Below are 18262 nucleotides of genomic sequence, written 5' to 3'. Positions count from 1 at the left end.
TTTTGTTAGGAAGGAATGATCCCTAATGTAGGAATAAGGAAAATTCAGATCATGGAGTTAAGTCCACAGGAGAGCTGGATAAAGTAGAGACTGCGTAATGCCAAGCCTTGTGCCTTAGTTCCTAACTCTTCCTTCCTTCTGATTCTGTAACTGGTATCTTAGCTTCTATACTAAGGATGAAAATATTAATATTACGTATGAAAACATTTTCTTTGACCTCAAAGTTTATTTTGTGCCTCTGATTTTAAAAGAAATTCAAACATTTTTGTGGGCCCATAAAAATATTGTGGGCACTAGGCACAGTGCCCACTGTGCCTAATGGATCGGTTGCCGGGAATTCAGATCTTTCCAGCTCATTATGCCTTTCTCTGCACAATGCTGCCTCCCAGAGCCTGGGAGAGAGTCGAGCCAGCTGCCCGCCACAGACAGAGAGGGAGTGGGCATATTATGCTGCTGTGGCAAGGAGGTGCAGATAGCCCTACTCATCAGGTGCACCTTGCTGACAGACTAATGGAAGCCGCTTTTGCCAAGGTGTCCCTGCAAGGGGCTGTCTCCTGCCTCTCTGACAGTGTTTTAGGGACAGCTCACATGCCTGCCTGTAGTCCTGACTCCTTCTCCCTGCCTTTCCCCCAGCAGAAAACAGTTTCCTGTTATTGAAAGCCTACTGTGTGCTGAGGACTTTACACCTTATGTCATTCGGTCAGCCTAATATACTTATGAAGTAGGCGTTATTTCCGTTTTACAGAAAAGGAAACAAACTCAAGGAAGTCAAGACCTCTTGCGGCTGACACCACATGGCTGTGTACATCCTATACTGGTTTGAGGAACCCAGCGTAACTCCCTCTGCCCCTATCAGAAACCTAGTGTTTTCCTTCTGAGAATGGCTTGGAACACAGCCCAAGAACAGGGTGTGTATGGGGATGGGCTTAGAACTCCTTGTCCACATTGCCCATGCCCAGCTTTGGGATGTCCCTTTGTTGATCTTTGGATGTCCTGGCCAGGGGCAGGAGGTAGATGGAAGATCCATGGCACGATCAGGAAATTGGGGAAGACACAGGATCAGATCAGGTTCAGACAGCAGGAAAGCAGCCCAGCTTCTCACCCAGAGTGGGGAAGACCAGCTGGATAAACCTCGGGTTCCTTCTCTTGGAACTCTATGCTGCCTTGGACCTCTCAGAGCTTTGTCATTGTGTCATGTTTTTAAAAAGGGTTATCAATACAAGGCATGTCACAAAAAGGAGTAAGGGCTGCAGTCTCTCTTGACACTCTCTCCCCCATTTTCCCCTCTCGCTCTGGTGGAGTAGCAGCCATCAGACCCCTCAGATCAGGCCTAGGCACACATAGGGTTTGTGTGAGAATTAGAAATGGGCACCCTCTCTGGATGGGTATTTACAAAAGGACACCCCCAGGGGGCGTTATAAATTTTTTAAAAATCTCCTTTCCTCTTGGCCGAGGCACCCAGTGCTAGGATACAGGCTTGGGGTGGGGATGGGGGTTGAATTTCATTCCCACTCCCTGCTCAGCCTTTCTGCAGGACCCCAGACTGGTCTGAGGGCTTTGTCTCAAGTCAGGGCCCTCAGCCTCCAATTTTGTTCCATATTCTGGAATCTCCAGGCTTTCCAGATAACATTCATTATCTTCCACTTCCCAATAAAATAATCTAAAGAACATATTGTTTAATCTTTGCAATATAAACCAAAGTGAGAGCCTTGGAGTTTCAGGCCTTGTCTTAGGCAAATTCCTGAACTTCCATAAGCCTCAGTTTCTCAGTCTTGGAAATGGGGGTAATAACAGCCATGACCTCTCATGGCTGTTTCAGTGAACGGACCGCGCAGAACACAATGTTGGCGCATAGAGGGTCTGCAACACCATGTGGGCGCGGGCCTGCATGAAACCCACAGGACGTTGTACGCGCAGTCCTCACAACTCCTACAAGCTGGAAGGTGGGGCGCCCGGGCCAGTCCTCTCCTCTGGGCCCGACAGGCACCTTGGGGTGGCAGGGTAGGAAGGGCGGAGGAGCCCTGCACCGTAGCCACCTGCGCCGGGCCCGAGTCGGGGGCGCGCTCTTAGGTGCCCGGGGCGGGACGGATCCCCGGCTCCTGAAGTCGGCCGGGTGGGCGGGGGCCGCGGGCCCGGCGGGCGAGCGGGCGCGCAAGGAGTTAAGCGGCGCCGGCGGAGGAGCGCCTGTCAGACGCGAGCATGTGCAGTTTGCACCGCATCCGTACTATGGGCGAGTGCCGCCGCCGCTGCCGCCGCCGGGGGCTCCGTTCCTCCCGGGCAGCGGCGGCTGCAGCCCCCCGGCCCCCGCGCCGCCGCGGCGGGCGCCCACACACCGTGCGGGACTAGGCGCGGCGTGGAGGGCCAGGCGGCGTGGGGGAGGCACGGCCGGCACCTCGGCGCGGGGGGAGCCCGAGCGCCGGGCGTGGGGGCGGGGAGCAGGCGGCGCAGGAAAGCGCCCCGAGTCCCGGCGCGGGAGGAGGAGCGGGAGTCGGCCGGGGAGACGGCGCGCCCGGCGGCACCTGTGCCCGGCAGGCGGCCGGCCCTGCCCTGCCCTGCCCGCGGCCCCGGCTCCGGCCCCGGCCTCGCACCGGTAGGTGCCCCGGATGCCCGCAGAGAGGCCTTTCCGCCCCCCCACCCCCGAGAGGTGGCAGCGCGGGGTGGGCAGCGCCGAGCGCGAGGGGCGCAGGGGGCGCGGGCGATGGGGACCATGACGGGGGCGGTGATGGGGAAGACGGGGCGACCCGGCTGGGGGCGCTGCCGGATCCCGCTTCCTCTGTGCTTTCGGTTTCGAAGCGGCTGCCCCGGTTCAAGAGCGAGCTGCAGATTAGATGGTGCGCCCGGGCTTGGATTCCCTGCGGGGGATGGGCGCACAGGGGGGCGTGTTGGGGAAGGGGGTGCACGCTGGCAACTTTCCCCGCCTGAGACAAAGGGGTGTGGGGGAGAGGCGAGGGGAAGGGGCCAGCCTGGGATGTCGGGCAGCGGAAGGTTGACATCTCCCCTTCCTCTGGGCAGAGAGCACCCTGGAGGCCACCTCGGGAGGGCGGAGGGGAGCGCCAGTGTGAGTGACGCTGGGGAGCCAGGGCTCGGGAGTGGGAACCACAGACCCTCCCGAGTTTGAGGCTGAGGACTTTCCTGAAGGGGAGGGAACCCTGCCAAAATGACCCTGCTGCCTTCTCCCCGGGTGCCTAGAAAAACTGGTGATGGACGACTGCACATCTAGGCGTCCTCCTCTCCCCAGGTCCGGGCCCGGTCCGGCCCAACCCCTTGGCTGCCAGCTCTTCATCTGCCCTCCCTGATCTCTGGTCCTTGGTGGGAGATGCCAGCCTGGGATGGGGAGCGTCGCAGCCCTGTTCCTGGCAAGGGCAGGGAGACGTTGGCCTCTTTCCCAGGTGTCTTGCTTTCCCTCTTTCTACGGCCTGTTAGAAACTGACCCCCTACCCTTCCTTCCCTGGACTACATCTCCTTTCTTTCTCCCGGGTTTCCCTGCAGGTATGTTTGGTTGCCTCCGGTACAGAGCTTGGGGTGGCAGGTTGCTCTGATGATGCTTCAAGGCTTTCCCTGGAGGCAAAGAGCAGGACCCCCTGGGAGCTGTCTGCTGGTGTAACCTCGGGGGCTCTGCTCCCCAGTTCTCGATGTGTTCTCAGCACCCTAGTAACAACTGAGTTGCTACTGTGGCCTTCAGGCTTGGGTCATTGGGAGGCCTAGGTTTCTCTTTTTTTGTACCAGAGAGAGAGGCCAAGGGGAGGGCTGAATGGCCTGCCCTTGGGGTGGTACAGTGTTTTTCTCCCTAGAAAACAAATGGGCCATGTTCCAGGTCCCCAGTCCCCGACCTTGTGTCTCCAGGAAAGAGGTTGCCTCCAGCTCCTAGCTGGCTTGCATGTGACCACCGGCACCTGTCAGCCCTTCGGGAGCTCAGGTTTTTCCCCCTGATTGAAAGGCAAAGCTACATCTGCTTGTCTATGGAGAAGAAGGTGGACTAGTGGGTGACCCCTACCTGCTCCTGTGAATGAGGTCATGACACAAGTGGTTGGGCTGGAGGTGAGGCTTAGCCCCCCTCCCCAAGGCCTTGTGTTTGGGGACAGAGATGGGCAACAGTGGAGACAGCAGGGGCTGGTCCTTGGAGGGAAATGACATGCTGATTTAGTGTTGACTTTGGCCAATCAAAGGCACAGGAGCAATGGAGGTTCTAGGACCACTAAGAAGTAGCAGGAGAAAATGAAGTCTCCTAAGCTATATAGATCTTTGGCCTTGGAACTTGTGGCTTAAGTCAGGTGCAGGTGCTAGACCAGAGAGCACAGTTAGCTGCATTTCTATGGACCTTTACCCTCTAACTGGGCAGGGTTGATTGTGTCTCAGTCCACCATTGGTTTGATTCCAAGCTATTCAGAACTGAGGATAATGATAGGAGGCCTGACCTCCCCACCCTCAATAGTGTGAGAAGGAGCTTTTCCATGGACTGTTCCTCAGATGTACTGACTGTAAGATAGGAAAATGATACTCCCCTGACTCTCTTTTAAAGCGATGAGGCATGAATTTTTACATTTATAAAGTTATTTAAGAGACTTGGGTTCTTGAATGAAGGGTATTAAATGAGTTAGTGAGCAATATACTGTGTTAATTTCAGTTGTATCAGATTTACCTATTGTTTCTAAAGGGAAAGGTGTCATTTTACAGGAAAGGGATAAATTACAGCTTTTGCGATAGGGAAAGCTCAGTGTTGGATTTAAAAGTATAGTTTTTTGTTTGTTTGTTTGTTTGTTTGTTTAATCAGAAAAGCTCCTGCTGCAGCACATAGGCAGCAAGTGTTTTTCCTGTCTGCTTCTGCTCTCTGGGACATATTGGTGCTCCTTTCTGGTGGGATTTTTCCTGGTAGACAGATGGTGACGTTAGTGACCGTCACCCTCCAAGCTCTGAGAAGGGTCTCTGATGATGCTGGAGACTCTGATGTAACAAGGAGAGACCTGTGTAAGGTCAGTAAAGTGAAGGATGGTCTTATGAGCAGCCATGTCAGATGTGGCTGTCCTTGAGGGGAGGGAAAGGATATCGAAGCCTCCCACAGCCTGGCTGTTTTCAAATTTCTATCTCTTTCCTCTCCTCCTCCCTCCTCCTCCCTTCTCTTCCCACCCCCAATTTATAGACAAGGTGGTTTAGGGTTTTATTTTCTTTTTGTTTTAGGAGCATTCATTTTAAGGTGTGGATCATTTCTGGGAAATGCACTATCTCTCCCTCATTTCTGAAGGAGAGCCTTGCTGGGTAAAGAATTCTTGGCTGGCAATTTTTTCTTTTAGTACTTTGAATATATCATCCACTTTCTTCTGGCCCGTAGGGTTTCAGTTGAGAAGTCTGCCGTTAGTCTGATGGGGGTTCCCTTATAGGTGACTTGGCGCTTTTCTCTTGCTGCTTTTAGAATTCTCAAGGTGTGAGGCCCAGCCTGTGGCGCACTCGGGAGAGTGCTGCGCTGGGAGCACAGTGCGCGGGTTCGGATCCTATATAGGAATGGCCGGGGGCCGAGCCTGTGGCGCACTCGGGAGGGTGCTGCGCTGGGAGCGCGGCAACGCTCCCAGCGGCCGCGGGTTCGGATCCTATATAGGAATGGCCGGTACACTCACTGGCTGAGTGCCGGTCACGAAAAAGAAAAAAAAAAAAAAAAAAAAAAAAAAGGAATGGCCGGTGCACTCACTGGCTGAGGGCCGGTCACAAAAAAGACCAAAAAAAAAAAAAGAATTCTCAAGGTGTGGATCATTTCTGACTCGGTAAACTCTCAGCTCCTTTTGTGGGAACACCTGGCCAAGGAGGGAATATCGGAAGGGATTCTGATGTTCTGAGTAGGACGAAATTCAGCCTTTCTGGCCAGATCTTCTGCTTACTTCGCCAGCACTTCTCAGAAATCAGAGGCTTTGTATGTGAAAAGTAAAAGGTAAGCTGATTTCTGGGGAAGGGGCAGGAGGGGGCATTTTTGGTTATGGTTTTCCTTTAAGGAAACTGAGTCACATTGAAAGTTAGCACAATGACTGTGGTGTGTGTGAATGCATGTGTTAGGGAAGTTTTCCTTTCCTGGGATTTGAGTGTTTGTTTATTTTATTTTTTTTAAAAGATGACCGGTAAGGAGATCTTAACCCTTGACTTGGTGTTGTCAGTACCACGCTCTCCCAAGTGAGTGAACCGGACATCCCTATATAGGGACCTGAACCCGTGGCCTTGGTGCTATCATCACCACACTCTCCCAAGTGAGCCATGGGCCAGCCCAAGGAGTTGAGTGTTTAGAATGAAGTACTTGAGTAGATCCATAGGTTATACTTTTCTATTATGAGATAAAAGTGCGCTGATAGAATTTAGGTTCTGGTGTGTTTGGTTCAAAGTGTACATTTGCCTCAGACTTTGAGCTGTGGGATGCTCCACGCTCCCGTGATTCAAGGAAAAGGAAGTGGTTTTTACCCCTGACACACACATGCACAGATAGAACAGAGGCTGAGGAAGTAATCCATCACATTCCCAGGATAAAAGGCGGGCCCGGTCCCTTCCCTGTGCTCACATCCATCGGGCTGTGGGTGTGGACACCCGATCTCCTCTGCTCTAAGGCTGTACTTAATGTTCACTTTAACATTGGTTCCTCTATGTATAAATTGAGTGGGTTTGAGGTCACAGGGTGTTACTGGCCCCCCGCTCCTTTGACGGGTGGTTCTGAGAGAGAACTCTCCAGCCTTCTCTGATGTTGATGCTTCTCCCCTTGGTGTCAGTCACAATCCAGTCTGGCAATTTGAGGAGTAACCAAAGTCATCACCAATTCCCATTGCTGAGCATCCAGCTCCCCATTACCCTGGACTCCTCTGGCTCCCCAGTAGGGAGTTTGATATCTTTTCAGGGCTCTTGACTCCCAGTGTGGCTGGTATTGTAGAAGGGACGGCATCCTTGAAATTAGGGCAAACAGTCTACATGGCCAGGACTTGGGGCCTCAGATTACTTCTTCCTGCTCCTCCATCCTCTAGAAGTATGGCAGTTTAAAAAAATTAAAAACTTCACCTGTCAGTTAAAGTAAGGAGATCTAATAGATAAGGGGAGAGGGTACTTTCAGCCACTCCTTTGCTCCCCAGAAGCCCCTCATTCAGAACATACTGGATTATCCACTTCTGACTGCTTTTGCAGTTAGACTCAAATGACGAATGCCTTCTAGCTGGTTCATTTATTCATTGTTTCCTTTCAGTTTTTAAGAGGCACCTCTGTCACATGAGCTTCTGGAATGATCCGTGTCCACCAGAAAGGTCACTCACCCTGAGTTTTAGTAAGGCCTTGACACTAGCCCCAAGGAGCTAGGGATGCCAGGCTAAGAAGAAGATTGAAGGGCCACAAAGAGAATTCTTTTCTGGACTTTTGAGAGGTGATTCATGCTTTAAGATAAAATGTACTTCCTGGGGCTCCATGGTTTCACTGCTTGCACAGTCAGTGCAGGGACAGGCCCTGGTGCAGCAAAAAGCCCACATTGCTGACTATAATTGCCATTCTTTGGAGCACTGACAGGGACCTCTTCTTAGCCTACTGGCAACCCTCATCTCCTTTTTCATGGCTGTCCTTGGCCAGACCCCATTTAAGTCCCTAGTCCTTAGGATCTCAATCCCTCTTGTTCCTAATCAGAAAAGCCTTTCCAAAGCCAGGAATAAGGCAGCCAGGGCATTGGTCTTACTTTTATCTACCTTCTTAAAATAAATGTGGATAAGAAGTACAGTCACCACCAGGCAACACAAGCAGCAGTTCCAGGTTTTTGTCTTTTATTGTTTTTTTGCTTGCTATAGGCAAAGAGATAACCTTCTTATACTGACCTGTAGAGGCCTTTCATATAGCCTGCTCAGTTTCTAGCACATGGTGAGTGCTTTTTAAATCACCAGCTGTGGTACTTGGATGTGATCAGATACCCAGAAGTCTAGGTAATTGGGTAATAATGTCATTTGGGTGAGGGCTGATGATTAGCAAGGGCTTCAGGAATCAGGAATTCTGGGATCCCTTCTTGACTCACTCACTTATGTGACCTTGGTCAACCCATTTCAGCCCTCTGAGACTTAACTCCACAAGTGGAGCTTCAGCTGGCTTCAGTGGTCACAGCAATAGTAACGACAGCCTCCATTTATTGAATGCTTACTATATGCCAGGAATTGGGCTAAGCACTTTACATATGTTCTTTTCTTACAGCAATAAGATTACTACTATTAATTATCCCTTTTGCAGATGGAGAAACTGAGGCTCTGCAAGATAAAGCAATTGCACATATCATATAGCTAGAAGTGTTCAAGCTGAGATTTGAGCTGAGATCTGTCTGCTTCTATTGTGTTCTATAGCTTGGATTGGGTGATGGAACAAATGTTGGGGAGAGGGTAAAAGTGGAGATAGTATTAATTAATATATAAGAAGGACAGTTGATACGGATTCAACACAGCTAGTTAAAAGGAGCTGGAAGTCCAGATACTTATTTGAAAAAAACACCCCGATGAATGTTTGGGAAGGAGAGAGAGGTCTGTACCCTGCAGTAGGGAAGTAGACCAGATGGCCTGGGAGTTACTATAAGGGGAACAGGCTTTCTGTTTGGCATAGGAGTGTATCTCATTATCCCCATTTCATTTTGATGCCAAAATTTTCCTCTTGCTTAACAGGCTCTTTGAACAACATTTTTTCTTTCCATTACCCTGTTGTCACTAGTCATGCAGCTTATCTGTGCAGATTCTTGACTCTAGTCCTTATCCTCCAGCCTTGTTTCTGGGCCTTCCCCTGCCCATCTTTATAATTCAGCAGTGGAGTCCTGACTATGGCTCTAGGATCTCAGGTACACTCTGCAAAGTACAGCAAGCGTTAGACTATCCCGTTCTTCTGAGCAAGTATTTATGGTCGCTGATTACTGCATTCAGAGGTGACCAGCTAGTTCATTGAGATCCATTCTTATTTTTTTCAGGTAAGTTAACTCTAAGCCTCTTCTACCATTTTGAGGTATTCATGGAAGAGGAATGAGGGTTCAGGTGGTGGCCTGAAGGAGGGGAGCTGGCCCCTCTTTGAGAATTTGCATGATGGCGTATAATGGAGCAGTGTCCTGGGGTCAGGAGATGTGGGTTCTCAGCTCACTGACTCTGGGCATGTGACATGAGTTCTTTGGCCTTTAGTTTCCTTATTGACAACATAACAATGTTGGACGAGATATGCTCTGTCGTCTCTTCCAGTAATAATGCTAGATGATCCAGCAGGCTCTGGATGATCCCGGCCTTTCTCAGGGAACAACTCCCCTAGCCTGCAACTGTACAAAGTCAGAGGTAAAGCTGAAGGAGAAAGACAGCAGACTGGAAGTTAAAGGACAAAGTTAGAGCTGGAGTTAATCCCTTCTTGTGAAGGGGGACTGCATCCAGTCAGTCCCTCCTGTGACTGTTCCAACAGGGCAGCTGAGAGGTGGCCTCTGTGCACCCTGTGCTTGCCATTTCCTACACCGTGGGGAGCACCCCTCGTATCTCGTCTTTAAACTTCAACTTCACCTCCCCCCTTCATCCTCCAATAGTTCCTGAGAGGAGAAGCCCCCAAGTGACGGCAGCAATGAGGCTGGGCATTTGGCGTGTGTGTCATATTCTGCACTTGGATTCAGCAGGCAACAGGGCCTGGTTCAGCCCAGGACTCCGTCCCCAGCCCCCGACCTTCCACAGCGCAGCTCTCCAGGACTTGAGGACTTGGGTCAAGCTTTGGGGCTGACTCAGTGTTAGTGAGAACGTGCCTCCTCTGCTGCCCTAACTCTGTCTGAAAGGGTGAGACAAACCGTAAACTCAGCTCGGGAACCCAGGGCTCATGGCTTCTCTGTTCATGGAATTGGGCCACCTTGAGTTCTCTTTGAACAAAGCCATTTGCCTAAGAATCCTTGGCTTGTCTCACTCATTGGTACATCTTCTATTTTCATTTCATCATATTCAAGGTTTAGGAGCAAGTGAGTATCCACTGAACCCACCAAACCAATCTTTTCTGTCCCTGCCTGTCTTACTTTTCTCCTTAACTCCTTGTTGCCCCATACTAATTATTTCTAATGGTGTTTACCATATCACTGGGGGTATGAGAGACAATTTTAGTTGGTACAGGGACAGACTTTCATTTTAATAGCTATGTTTCTAACAAGTATAAAGAAGCATGACTCATTGGGATGTACTCATAAAGCAACTTAATTTTGTCTTCCAGTGTCCCTTTACGTTTATTTAGTGCGATTAATTCTTTTTTTTTTTTTAATTTTTTTATAAGATGACCAGTAAGGGGATCTTAACCCTTGACTTGGTGTTGTCAGCACCACGTTCAGCCAATGAGCGAACCGGCCATCCCTATATAGGATCCGAACCCATGGCCTTGGTGTTATCAGCACCGCACTCTCCCGAGTGAGCCATGGGCCAGGCCCTAGTGGGATTAATTCTTTCCCTGCTCTGGAATGAATACAGTCAGGCCCCGAAACTTTTCTGGTCATTCATAGGCAGTAGGAGGAGGTCCTGTGGTCACTTTAAGTCACAAACATAGCCTCAGTTCACTACCTAACACGTCCACTCCTTTGTCACTGGACCGGAGGGGCAGGGAAGTGCTCCTGGTCAGCACTGTTGTCTGCCGGCTGCCAGCTTCCCGGGCATGGCAGGTATTTAATGCCCATTCTCCCTCTTGTGGCCATGTTCATGGGTTTCTCAGAGACCCCTCCCTGCCAAGTGCTGGGATGTCTCACTTCTTGTTATCTTGAAAAGAGCAAATTATCCTCTATTCTAGGCCATTGCTCCTTCCTTAGACCCTAAAATCTAGTGATTTACCTCCATCCTTTTTTGGGTAAGGTTTTTCAATCTGTCCAAGTGGCGCTCTTGGATGGGACCTCCTCTGACCTCATGCCATTCCCCTCTTGCCTATGGCCCACATTCATCCAAGGGAAAAGTTACACATCTTTTAGTATAGTGAACCTGGGAATGCAGGCCACCCCCTAGCTCGGCAGTCTCCTGTGGCCCCTCCAACAGCAGATGGCCAGCCTGGGTCTCACCCTTTGGATGTCTCAGGTGGTGGTCAGATGCCAGTCCACCCTGTCCTTCCAGTTACAGGGGACACACATCAAGTTTCCTGAGTGGTCCTGTTGAAGCCCCTCTCACCAGCTTGACACGAGGACAAATACTCTATAGGGGTAGGGTGAGATCACAGCACACCGACAGCAATCCCAGAATTCCTCCTCCAAGATTCTCTTCCAATCTCTCCATTCTGACCCTTCATACCCCAAGGGTGAGGGAGGGATTTTTGCATACCTCTTTTGAAAATGTGCATCCTTGTCTGGTGTCACACTTGGGGGCATTATACCTGTTGTATATATCAGTGCCTTAGTTAAGACTTTTTTTTTTTAAAAGATGACCAGTAAGGGGATCTTAACCCTTGACTTGGTGTTGTCAGCACCACGCTCTCCCAAGTGAGCCACGGGCCGGCCCTTAGTTAAGACTTTTGGTTAACATCTTGTTATATGTGTATCATCAAAATCATAACTATCACAATAAGCCCACGATTTCCTGGATATTATTGCTTAGGATAAGGCTACACTACATATTTAACTAAAAAACTGACAAATAAGAAGGTTAATGACAACAACTAACATTTATTGAGTACTTAGAGTGCCAGGTATTGTTTTTAGTACAGTAAACACACTCTCTCATTTAATCCTCACAGGGGAGTTACTTGTGTTATCTCTATTTTACGAGTGAGTAAACTGAGGCAAAGGGAGGTCAAACAGCTTGTTCATGGTCACATAGTTGACATCAGAGGCAGGGTTTGAATGGAAGGAACTGACCCAGAGTGTTTACTTTTAAACCACTACACTCTGTTGCTTCTGGTGGCACGCAGCTGTGCCGAGTCATGAAGGTGGCACACGGATAATTGGGAAATGACTGCCTTAGGGGGTAATTGTAGGCTCATTGCTCTGGCATTCATGCTGTCCATGCATTGCCTTTACCTGCTTTTCCAAACAATCCACCTCCCACCCCCAGCTCCTTCCTTGCCCTTTACCAGAGCCTCCCCCAGCTGCACGGCTAACCTGCCATGCAAATGCCCATCCCGCGTCATATTGTTCACCTACCTGGGGGTCCTCATCTGCCTTGCTGCCCACCCAAATCAGAGTCCTTTTTGAAGTTAGATCCTATCTCTACTGCAGAGGTGTATCTGACCAAAACCACTTCTGCTGGGGTCTTTTAACTCCTCTTGTAATTTCCTCACAAAGTTGCAACAATTAGTGCATTTCTGCAATGAGCGGTGAGCAGCAGTCAGCAAACAAATCTTGATCTCTCAGAGCCACCAACAGCCTTTTGCTGACTTAGGCAAGGCCCTCGACCTCTCTGAACCTTGGTTTCATCACATTTAAAGTCTGGGTGTGGATTAGATCCTTTCAATTTTCAATATTCTTATGATTTTATGTTTACCCTATTATCCCAACTAACTTTTAAGCTCCTGAGGGCTGGAACTTTGTCTGTGTATCTTAGCACATCCCAGGACTCTTTGCACAAGGGTTTACACACAGAAAGTATTTAATAATATTAGTTGGGGCCAGCCCGTGGCTCACTTGGGAGAGCGTGGTGCTGACAATACCAAGTCAAGGGTTAAGATCCCCTTACCAGTCATCTTTTAAGAAAAAAATATATATATATTAGTTGGTTGGCTGGTGGGAAGTACAGCATATGTCTGCTCTGAACTTGACCATCTTTTAGAAATCACCTGCTCCTGGAGAGTCACCAGCAAGGACTCCATGGTTCTTCTCTTTTCAGCATAAGTTTACAACAAAAGTTTTAGGTCCAATCTGCTGTCTTTTTCCTTTAAGAGACCTAATGTAATGCTCTTAAGGCCCACAGTCCTTTATCTGCAAATTCAAATCCAAAAAGTTCTAAAACTGAAGTTTTTCTTTAACTCAAGTGATAGCAAAACCTGACCTGGACTAATGGGAGGCCTTTGCTGGTCTATTGACACCACAGAGTGTGAATATTCATAGATGTCACCAATGTGTTTGATTAGGGGGTGCTGCCCAGACCTTATGTGTTCTACATTATCTCTTTAAAAATCTAAAAAATACTGAATTTTAAGGGTTTTGGATAAGGGATTGTGGTGCATTATGACGTTTCTCAACAGAGGTACTATTGGCACTGGGGGTGGGACAGTTCTTTGGACTCTTCAAACATCACAGAACCTTGCATAGGATCCTGTCTCATTGGCCTCAACCTAATCCCAGCCCTGGTTGTGATATAACTATAACCTTTGGCCATGATTTACCAATTTGATATTTAAATACTGCATTAAAATATCATTTATCGTGATTAATAAGTTTTTGTCATCCCCTTACATTTCGTGACTCAGGCCAGTGCCTCTCTTGCCTCATCCTAGTTCTGGCCTGTGGATCAATCCCTGCATGACTCCTGAGCCAAGAAGGCATTTCCTCTTCCCACAGCCATGGCTCTGGGATGAACAGGTGTGGCCTCAGGGTGGGGGGTACCTGCTAGAGGTTTGCATTTCCGGCCCTGTTGCACTCTTGGCAGGTTAGCTCATGCAGTGAGGCTTGTAGACAGGTGCCTGGCAGCATTTCTTATATCTGGAGCCTTGTTCCTCTACTTGCACCTGGGAAGGGATGCAACTACTCATTTAAGAGTCAGCTTGTTCTTCAAACCCTACAGCTGCTTTGACTGGACACTGAAAAAATTTTGAGTATACAAATGCTCATGGAAAAACATGAAAACAATACAAAAATGCACAGTGATGGAATCTAGAGTGTCCTATTGTATTTTCTTCAGTTTTTTCTAATGAGGAAACTGTGGGGAGCCATGACTCAGAGTTGCAGGTGTCAGTGGAACAGCCAGGCTAGGGAAGCCCTGCTCCTGGACCTTCCACCAGCCAGGCGCCCACTCCCTTCCTTTCTCCCCAGCCCCCGGCTGTCCTCAGGTTATAGAGGACACGCGAATCAGCTATCCCTTCTTGACAGAAGGGCACATCTTTTAAAAATTTTTACCCTCTGTCCCTGTTTAGCAGCGATGGCCATGCCTGAGGGAATTTAGGCTGCCTTCCCTCCACTATTAAATAATCAGCCTCTCTCAGAGTCTGAGCCTTCGATATTTCTGGCCCTGCCTTTTTAACCTATTGGAGGTCCTCTGGGATCATCACTTCCCTCACGATGTCGCATTTTCCATAAATAGGCTTAAGCACCCTTACTTGCATGTACTCACCTTCTCATCCAGCAAGGAAGACAGTCGACAAGCCATGCCCAGCCCCTGTTTCTCTGACTTCCTCTAACACACAATCCCCTCCAGATGTTGAACCATCTGTCCCATCCTTGGCCCCTACAGATGACTGTGGTCTTCTACCTATTGTCATTACACTGAAAAAGACTGAGAAATAGTATAATTTGAATTAATCAGGGAAATGAAATTTCCCAAAGGTGTCCAACTGAATAGTTTTCTTAAGCCCTGTAGACTGACCACATTGTCTGTATACCCATCATTTAGGAGCTTTGAGTCAATATCGGTAAGGGACCATTGACTGTATTCTATGGGACTGATCACTTGACCCACCTTAATTTCGCTCACCTCTTTATGCCCTTGGCATTGTAGTTTCCCTTGCTTCCCGGGGCACACGATCTGGAATGGTATGTCCCTTTTATTTAGAAATATTTGTAATGCCTTCTAATTATTATGAATAAAATTCGTAGATAATGTGGCCTACCTATGTATATATTTTTAAAAGTCAATATAATGCCTCCACTGTAATCTAAAAGAAGAAGGAAAAGTTAGTTATAATACAGTACCATGCATGCTAATATGTAATTGCTTGGGCACGACTACACAAAAGACAGAAGGACACAGTCAGAGGCTTGAGCCTTTACATAGAATCACTGAGAATGTAACATCCACAGACACCCACAAGATACAGGTGTGCTGTGTAGGTGACTCAAATACCAGGAGAGGTACTGCTGGGGTTGACATGATTTCCCAGAATGATGGTAAAGATCCAAAGTCTACAAAGTACATTTGCATGTACTTGGTTTGCATGCTAAAGGCATTCCTGGACAATTCAGCATATCTTAAAATCATGCAGAAATTCCCTATGTTTATTTCAGAAAGGAAGTTTGGTTCTAGACGCAGATAATCGCAAATGTGCTTTTCATCTCTGTGATATCCAGTGGAACATTCTAAAGTCAGGCAGGAGAGTTCTTTGTGGGCCTGTGGGAATTGCAGAGCATCGCCGCATTCCAGGTCTCCACTTCTAAGAACTCATAGCGCTTCACACTCACCATGGTGCTGACAGAGCTGCCCCCCACCCCTCCCCACCCCTATACTCTGGTCTGTAGGAAAGGCCCGGGACCAGGAACTGGCAGGCCTGTGTTCTAGGCCTGGGCTGCAGTATCTCAGCATGACCTTGGGTAGGTGATGCTGAACTCCATGTGCCTGGGTCTCTTCTCTGTAAAGGGGACTATGATGACACACATGTCCTGTGTGCCTTCAGGATCATGGCTCACCCCGCTACCCCCATGACCTCACGACAGCCCAGGCCATCTGTGTGTGCCCCATAATGAACATTCCACTCACAAGCTCTCCCTCACTGTGGTTTCTTCTTAGCATTTAAACATGCTTAGGTCTCTCTAATCTTGAAAGAGAAGGAAAACAAGAAAGGAAGAAGGGAAGGGAAGAGAAGAAGGAAGAAAGGAGGGAGGACACTTCCCTCATCTCTACTTCTCCTCCAGCAGCTTTTCTTTTTGTTTGTGTTTTGGCAGCTGGCCGGTGCAGGGATGGAGCCCTGGACCTTGATGTTATCAGCACCATGTTCTAACCAGCTGAGCTCACCGGCCGGCCTCCAGCAGCTTTTCTTTTTCCTTTCCTTCAAAAGCTAGCTTCCCAAGAGTCATCCATCCACACTGCCTCAGTTACCTCCTTTTGCAGTCATTGCTTCTTCTTAAATGGTCACCAGTGGTCTCTGGGCTGCTAACTCTTTTCAGTCCCTGTACAGCTTACCTCTGCACTGAACCACACCTTCCGGCACTCTCCTGCCTCTGCTTCCCTCGATGTCCCAGGGTCCTTTCCTGGGTGTCCTCCTGCCTCCCTGGTCCTGGTCCTTCCTTAGGTCCACAATGCCCCATCCTCCACCAGCCCCGATGTTACTCCATGCACCTTCTCCCAAGCATGCTCCTCCTCTGCAGTGCACCATCCAGCTGGAGTCCCAAACCTGTCCCCGGCCTAGAGCTGGCCACTCCGTCATGTCCTGTGAGCATCTCATACATGGAGCACCTGAAACACAGCTCATTGTGGTCCCCAGACTTGCTCCTCTCCCTGTACCTCTTCTCTTGGGTGCCATTACCCAAGTCAGAAGTCTGGGTGTCCTCCTCAGCAGCTCCCTCTCGCTCCCCCTCCCAGTAAATCTCTCAGTCATGCTTTTTTAATAGCTGCACTAATTTGTTCTGTGTTTCTTAATAGTCTTCACTAATTTGTGTTGGCTTCCCTAATTTCTGTTGTGTTTTTCTTAATAGTCTTCACTAATTTGTGTTGGCTGCTTGGTCCTTGTTAGCATTTAGGATTGCAACCCCTAATTTATTATTTAGGCTGGATTAAGACCTTTAGAAGCCCTCAGCACTGGCAATGTTAGGGTCCTATAAGTAAATACAAATTGATATAATTCTAAATTTTAATATAAAAATGTGTTTTTAAAACAGCAAAATGTGTATGTGTGCCCAAGCCACAATAGCTTCTTTTTGATTCTCTCATTTTCTCTTCTTTAAAATAATTTTCTTTGGTGCCCCATTGTGACTAGTGCCCTAAGCATGTGTGTAGAGTGCCAAGGGCCGATCCAGGGCCACATAGAACGTCGGCTTCCTTTCGTCCGGGCCGTAGGCTTTGGCTCAGTGGTCTTTGCAGGTACCTGGCGGCACAAAATAGGTACTGAGTAAATGTTTAATGAACATGTGAATGAATACATGAATAATGAGATGAACTTGAAGGGCTCATTTAAATAAAAAGCACCGTAAGAATGAAAGTTATAATTAGTCTTCTGGTATTGGATGTTACAGTAGAATTTCCAAGATTTTGTATTTCCGGTCTTTAAAACAACCAGCCCCACTGTTGTGCTTCAGCGTTCATACGCTGGCTTACTTAGCATTCCGTGGTCTGCACATAAAAGATGCATATAAGGATTTCTGAATTAATAAATGAATTTGTACAATATGATGGTTTGCATGAGTCCCTTTAGCCCTCAGTGAGTCTCTAAAGACTCTTTTAGCTGTCTGGCTGTGCATTATTTAGGGTAGCCATACAAGCTGTGACTGTGAACCTGGGGAGGGGGAATTATTTGAAACTGGGTGGTGGGGAGGGTCGTGGGGTGTTGGGGCATCCACCCTAGAAAGCCTGCGTGAGAGCTCAGGAGGGAGGCACATGGCCTGAAGGCCGAAGTCAGGCAGTGTGAACAGGACTAGCAACATAATTTTTTGGAAATGAAATATATAAAAGGCAGAAGGCTGTGGCTTAGTGAGCATAGCCTGACTCATTATTATGGGCTTCTGGACAAAACAAGTGTCAGAACATCTCCAGAATATATTAACTACATATAGGAATAAAAGTTTAAACTGTCTTCTGGCAGTGGGACGGAGGCCTCCTGGAAGATTGCTGAGTTGGGAAAGAGGAAGGGGTAAGTCAGTGGAGAGGCAATGAAAGCGAGGGCCACATTGGGAGAGGAGATGTTTCCATGAGGAACATTTTGGCAGGCAGAAATCCCAGGGCTGCAATTTTGGTGCCCAGGGAAGACATCTGATGACCGGTGGTGTTCTCGCTGGATTCGCCCTCCGTGTCTGTTCCACCCCGACCCCACCCCGGTTCTAATGGGGGTGGGGGGACTTTGTTGTTTGTTCTCCAAACTTTTTATTTGGTAATCATTGCAAACTTACAGAAAAGTTTCTAAAAGAGTATAAAACACCCATGTACTCTATCTAGATTCACCTGTTTTTGACATTTTGCCCATTTGCTTTATCGTTTGTGTTCTCAGTATCTCTCTGGATAATTTTTGCTGAACCATTTGAGAGTAAGTTGCTTACATGGTGGTTCTTCATCCCTAAATACCCACTCCCTTTTTTTTTCATTTGACAGCTGGATCAAATCCTGGACCTCAGTATTATCAGCCCCACTTTAAAAAAAAAAAAATTCTTCCTTTTGGATTTGTCTGATGTTACCTCGTGTTTAGACTCTAGGTTATACATTCCTGGCTGGAATACACATGAGTGATGCTGCGTCCTTTT

At 48.4% G+C, this 18262-nt stretch overlaps 1 protein-coding gene across 1 annotated transcript in view; it reads left to right on the top strand.

The window, feature by feature from the left end:
• The first annotated feature begins 2526 nt into the window (after positions 1–2526).
• TMEM229B (transmembrane protein 229B) overlaps positions 2527–18262 on the top strand; it is a 37586-nt gene continuing 21850 nt past the window's right edge. The window contains exon 1 of the mRNA XM_063092253.1: positions 2527–2590. The gene's annotated coding sequence lies outside the window, so the exon portion shown is untranslated. The remainder of the gene's footprint in view (positions 2591–18262) is intronic.

The sequence above is a fragment of the Cynocephalus volans genome, chromosome 3, assembly GCF_027409185.1.
Source record: "Cynocephalus volans isolate mCynVol1 chromosome 3, mCynVol1.pri, whole genome shotgun sequence".
NCBI classification, from domain to species: domain Eukaryota; kingdom Metazoa; phylum Chordata; class Mammalia; order Dermoptera; family Cynocephalidae; genus Cynocephalus; species Cynocephalus volans.
Note: the sequence above shows the minus strand (reverse complement) of the source record. Positions and strands in the feature narration are given on the sequence as shown.